Raw genomic sequence first — 6000 nt, 5'->3', positions numbered from 1 at the left:
CTCCTGCTTCCAGGCTTGACTTAGTTGGGAAGCTCCAGCCAACACTGTCCACCATGGATGCCCATTACCACGATTGGCACATCACTGTCACAGGCTTCAGCATCACAGCAACCACGAGTTACCTCTGTACAGCAATGCACAGACCAGTGCTATACCAGTGCTAGAAAAGTTGATAGGATTTCTGCTTTGTTCACGGAAACATTCTTGCTTGGATCTCTGAGTCACCATGTAATTTCTTACTCTCTATTCTAAGGACACATGGTAAAGAGCCCTCAAGTTGCAGAGGCCACGCCTTCAGCTATTGACGAAAACGCTGTTGGTTTGGACCTGTTAGTTTCTCTGTGGGTAAAAGACATGGCAGTCTACTTCTGTACATAGTATATATATCTTGGGAAAGCCTATGGGCACTTCTACTCTGTCCCACAGGGCAGCTATGGATCAGATTCCACTTGTGGGCGATGAGTTTGTAAAGAATATCCTGTTTTGTGGAGACCAAGCTACACAGAGGGCTCACATGGAGGTGTGTCAGCTGTCCTCATCTTCAAGTCATCTGAGCTCAAGCTCCAGATAAATAAGGGAAGGACTTTTCAGAGAATTTTACCCCAATCAGCTCAGTTACCTCACTTGTGAATCTTTCTATTACTTTGGGACTTGTACTTCATGAGGCAGAGACAGACCAAACCTGCTATGTCTTATCTGTTTCCTGGACCATGAATTCAATAAGCATAATCAAATGGCTATTTTAGCCCCTAATTTGCTAAAATTTGTTAAGAGAATAATGTTGTTGCTGTTGTTATAGCGAGTCACCTTTGACTCACAGCGACCCCACGTACAACAGCCGTAAGTCTTGCTCTATCCTGAACCAATCTCATTGTCTCTGACACACCTACCTCCAATTACCCCTGTCATTGAATCAATCCACCTCATTGAGGGTCTTTCTCTCTTACACTGTCCCTATATCTTCCCAAGCATGACATCCCTCTCCAAGGATTAGCAACATCCTTGCAACATGTTCAAAGTATGTCAGATGAAGCTCCAGAATCCTTGCCACTAAGAAGCAGTCTGGTCTCATCCTCTCTACAATGAATTGGTTTGTTCTCCTAGCAGTGCATAGTATATTCAATACTCTTATCATCCAGCACCACAGTTCAAAGACTTGGCCTGGATCAGGCACACCTTAGTCTCCAGACTGACATCATTGCTCTTCAGTACATTGGAGAGGTCTCTGACAGCAGACTTTCTCAATGCAATTAATATTTTAATTTCCTGGCTGCTGGTACCAAGAGTGTTGATCATAGAGCCAAACAAACTAAAGCTGTTAACAATCTCAATCTCTCCAGGAAGCATTAAAAGAAGATGGAAAAAGTATACAGAATCGTTGTACCAAAAAGAATTGGTGGACACAGAAGACTTTAATTATACAATGGATGAGCAAGAGCCTTTTGTAATGAAGGAAGAAGTTCAAGCTGCTTCAAAAGAATTGGCAAAAAACAAAGCCCTGGGAATTGACGGAATACCAACCGACATATTTCAACAAACAGATTCTTCCCTGGATGTGCTCACCAAGTTGTGCCAAGAAATCTGGAGGAAAACGACATGGGCAACTGACTGGAAGAGATATATAATTGTTCTCATTCCAAAAAAAGATGATCTGACAGAGTACGGAAATTTTCAAACAATATCATTAATATTACAAGCAAGCAAGATTCTGCTAAAATTTATCCAAAAACTGTAACAGCATATCAACAGAGAACTACCTAAAGTGCAGGCTGGGTTTAGAAGAGGTCGTGGTACTAGGGATATTATAGCTAATGTTAGATGGATCTTGGCTGAAAGCAGGGAGTCCCAGAGCAATGTTTGTATTTCATTTACTATGCAAAGGCATTTGACTGTGTGGATCACAGCAAACTGTGGCTAATTCTGAGAAGAATGGGAAACCCAGAACACTTGATCATGTTTATATGAAAACTATACTTGTACCAGGAGAAAGCCATCCTAACAGAGCAGGGAAACACTGCATGGTTCAAAATTGGGAAAGCTATACATCAGGGATGTGTCCTATCTCTATATTTTTCAATCTATATGCAGTCTCTATGCAGAACAGATTATCTGGAAGGCTGGGCTTTCTGAAGAGAAATGTGGCATCAGGATTGAAGGAAGATTCATCAACAATCTGCGTTATGCAGATGACACAACCCTGCTTGCTGAAACTGAGGAGGGCCTGAAGTGCTTTCTGCAGAGGGTCAAGGACTGCAGCCTTAAACATGGATTGAAGCTCAACATCAAGAAAACAAAGATTCTCACCACTGGGCCAACTGGCAGCATCATGATAGATGGTGAAGACAATAGTAGCTGGGAAAACTTCCAACCATCCAGATCAAGGGTCAGCAAATTACTGCCCATGGGCCAAATGTGGTTTCAGCTCATTTTTTTTTAATTTAATTAAGTACAGCACACTTAGTTTTCAAAACACATTTTCTATTCCTGCTTTTGCACAATGTTACAGTTGAGTAATTGTGACATTGACTTTATAGCTCATGACGCTTAAGATATTTACTATCTATCTGAGCTTCTAAGGACGAAAGTTTAAGGACCCATATGATCTGGAGTTTTGACAATATTTTACTGTCTCTTTTGCTTGTGTCCTTTCATTTGATCTATGGTTAAGACTTGGAAGCAGGAGTGGCATCCACTTCTTGAACATGCCTCTGGAAACTCTATGAACTTTGATAAATGTTAATAGTTGTAGAAGGGCTTCAGGCCTTTTGTTCATAGGGTCACTATGAGCTGTGTTCGACTCGAAGGCAATCAACAACACCACCATGGTTAAGACACAACCCATTTGCAGAGTTTTAGTGAGTATCATTGGCTTTTGCAAGATCACGCAGTTATGATTCTGACTCCAGGCCTAATGATACGGTTATTTGCTGAAGAGGTGGCCTCCAGTTTGGGTTCAAACTCTAAATGAGCAGTGTGGTCTTGGGCAAGCCTACCTCTACTCTGCCCTTACTTTCCTTTCCTGTGAAATGAAGACATTAAGTAAGAGAGCTGCAAGATATCTATAGTTTCTAAAGTTCCTCCAAGCTGCTGACTATCTATCTGGCTACCCCTTTATTCGAGGGGGGCTGTAGTGAGACTGGTAAGTATGGAGCAGCCAGGGACTGTTAAGTAGGTCTAGTTATTCTATATGCTCTTAACCAGCTTGTGTTCCAGAAAACAATCATCCTATCTCCCAATCCAGGCTGACATCCCGCACACTGCCAACAGAAATATTTAATCCCAGTGCCCGTATCCAGTCCTGGTTTCAGTCTGAGACGTGATTGGGAAGCCTCGCTCGCCTGGGGACAAAGTTGAGGCAGCCTGGGGCTGGTCTCTAACAATCTGCTTCCCATGTTTGCACTCTCTTCAACCTCTCTGGCAGCATGAGGCAAAAGGTATAGGATCAAGGAGGGAGGAGTCAGTGAAAGGGAAGCTGGAGGGGTGGGGGACCACTCAGTTGAGGAAGCAATCTAGCTGCTAAACTCAGGCAGAGGCCACAGCAATCCAGAATGCATGCAAGGCCCTTGCAAGGCCCCTGCAGCTCTCCCCGCCAAGACGCAGCAGGTTAACTGGATGCTGAGCCTGTGGCCTGGGACAACTTTAGACTGAAAGACAATTGAAGTGTTGTGTGTATCTCGGACATCTCACTGAGAAAGGAGTTCCCGCCCACCTCCTGCTTGTGCCTACAACCTGAGGAGTATCTTCCATGCACTGGGCACGCTCTCTGTGCTGGAGGAACATCGAAGAACAAGGAGGCAACCTCACAAAGCCTGAGCGCACAAAACACGGCCTGCAGTGCTACAGGTGCTTCAATAAAAGCCTTCGCTGGCTTTTATGTTTTGTTCAGTTCAGTTACTTCTTTCCAAGCTTTAGTTCAGTTCAAGGGCAACTGGAACCCTCCTGTCAACTGCATGACCCTGGGAGTGTCCACCACCCACAGGAGTTTCAAATGGCAACAATCTTTTGCACTCTCCCTTGTAAAAGTCAATCTTTTGCACTCTCCCTTTAAGAGTAAATTCAAGGGGGTTGAATATTAAAATATTTAGATGGCTCATCTGGACTCATTCATTCATGCTTCTTGGGGGGGAAAAACAAACCTCAAAGAGGTTGGCACTTGGCTTGGCGTCAGTGGCAGTTCTTACCCTCTTCCTTGCTTTGCTTCTGCATATTCTACCCCATCCCTTCCCCTTGCCCACTGCCTGCTCCTCACCCTCCTCCTTTGTGACCCCTTTTTTCACCAAGGAATGGGCTACATGGTACCACAGAGTTGGACTGACCATAATTCTTCTATGAAGGATGTTCATTTTTTTTTATTAGGGTAAAGATTATTTTAGGATAAAGCAGACACAGCCTAATTTAATGTTTCCAAGTCAATGAATAAATTAAGCATGGAAGGCCCAATTAATCCAATCTAATTTACATCCCTGCGGCCTTTAGAGCAAATTGTCATCTTTTTCTTATGTCTTTATTATATACTTCTTGAGCTCCCTGAAAGCCAAGTAAAAACAGTGATTTTTAAATTAGTTTAGATACAATTTTGTTTTTCTTTTAAGACATGCATTACCTTAGATATATGTTGAGTTGAGAAGAGAGTGCATGATTTAAAAGTTGATACTGCCACTGCCTCGCTGCAGGATTTTGGTCAGATGATTTGATTTTTGTGTCTCATTAATTAGCCCTTGGCAATCTAAGAAGGATGCTCTAGGAACCAACTGATCATAAAAGATGTGAAGGAGCCTTTCCCGAACACCAGCTCTGGATTAGACACACAGTTGCTGGAACCTTTTCATTTAAAAAGCTTATATTCTTTTTATGCTGCCTAAAAAGAGTGTATTAAGTTGATTTTACAAGAAGAAAAGTGAGCCAGGAAGATATAACTTCTCTGTGCAGGATGCATGGATTACTGTAATCATTCAGCCCAGCCCCAGCCTAGTCCCTTTACTCAAATACACTGCTCTGTCCAAAGATGTGAGTCTTGAGTCCTAGGTCAGAGAGGTTAGAGTTTATTAGGAGGATGAACTCCATGTTCCCAGCTTTTGACAAGAAGTTACCACATGAACACTACCCCCTATTGTTCCCCTTTCAACACTGACACTACTTCTCTTCCCACATCTGATCCTAACGCCTTCATCTTTGTCTATCATATCTTTTTTCACCAGCTCCTCTCAACACTCTAAACTTTTGTTGAGTCAACAGCAATAGCTTTCCTTGCTTGTGTTTTTGTCATGTACTCTTTTTTTTTTAAATTTCCATTCATGCATTGTTGTACTTTTCTCCCAGCCCACCCCTCCCTTCCAGTTCATTCTTCTCTTTGAAAAGTAAAAGAAAAATTCTTTCATTGTTATACAATCCCTTCCCCCAAGGCCACCCCACTATGCAGCCTCCGTTCTGGACTCATGTCATGACAATAATACCTAATCATATATTCCTTTTAAACTGTTTTCTCCCTCATCTGTTCCAATGCAGTATACATAATTTATCCTATCTTTCTTAGTCTCTCCCCTGCCCCCCCAGCCCCTACGTTAGTCCCATTTTACAACAGTGGTACTATGCAGTATTTGTCCTTTTGTGACTGAGATATTTCACTCAGCATAACGTCTTCCAGGATCACCCATTTTGAATAATATTTCATGAGTTCCTTGTTTTTCAATGCTGCGTAGTATTCCATTGTGTGAATATAGCTTCTTTATCCATTTGTTTGTTGATGGGCACTTCGGTTGTTTCCAACTCTTTGCTATTATGAACAAAGCCACGATAAACATGGGTGTGCATATATCTGAGACTGCATTTTTCCAAGACAGACACAGCAAGGGGAAGGGCAAGTGGAGGTCACCAACTTGCATTCATCCCTAAGTACTACAGTGTTGTTGTTACTGGACACTTTCATCAAGCTGGTTCTGACTCGTGGCACCTCTGTATGGGAACACTGCTCTCTCCTGCATGAGCCTCACAGTCACGTGG

The 6000-nt window shown here is 42.7% G+C and overlaps 1 protein-coding gene across 3 annotated transcripts in view; it reads right to left on the bottom strand.

The window, feature by feature from the left end:
- Positions 1–6000, bottom strand: part of ASTN2 (astrotactin 2) — an 895904-nt gene that overhangs the window by 41546 nt on the left and 848358 nt on the right. The window lies entirely within an intron of this gene.

This window comes from Elephantulus edwardii, unplaced genomic scaffold (assembly GCF_000299155.1).
Source record: "Elephantulus edwardii isolate Elephantulus edwardi_28Jun2011 unplaced genomic scaffold, EleEdw1.0 scaffold00092, whole genome shotgun sequence".
Taxonomy (NCBI): domain Eukaryota; kingdom Metazoa; phylum Chordata; class Mammalia; order Macroscelidea; family Macroscelididae; genus Elephantulus; species Elephantulus edwardii.
Note: the sequence above shows the minus strand (reverse complement) of the source record. Positions and strands in the feature narration are given on the sequence as shown.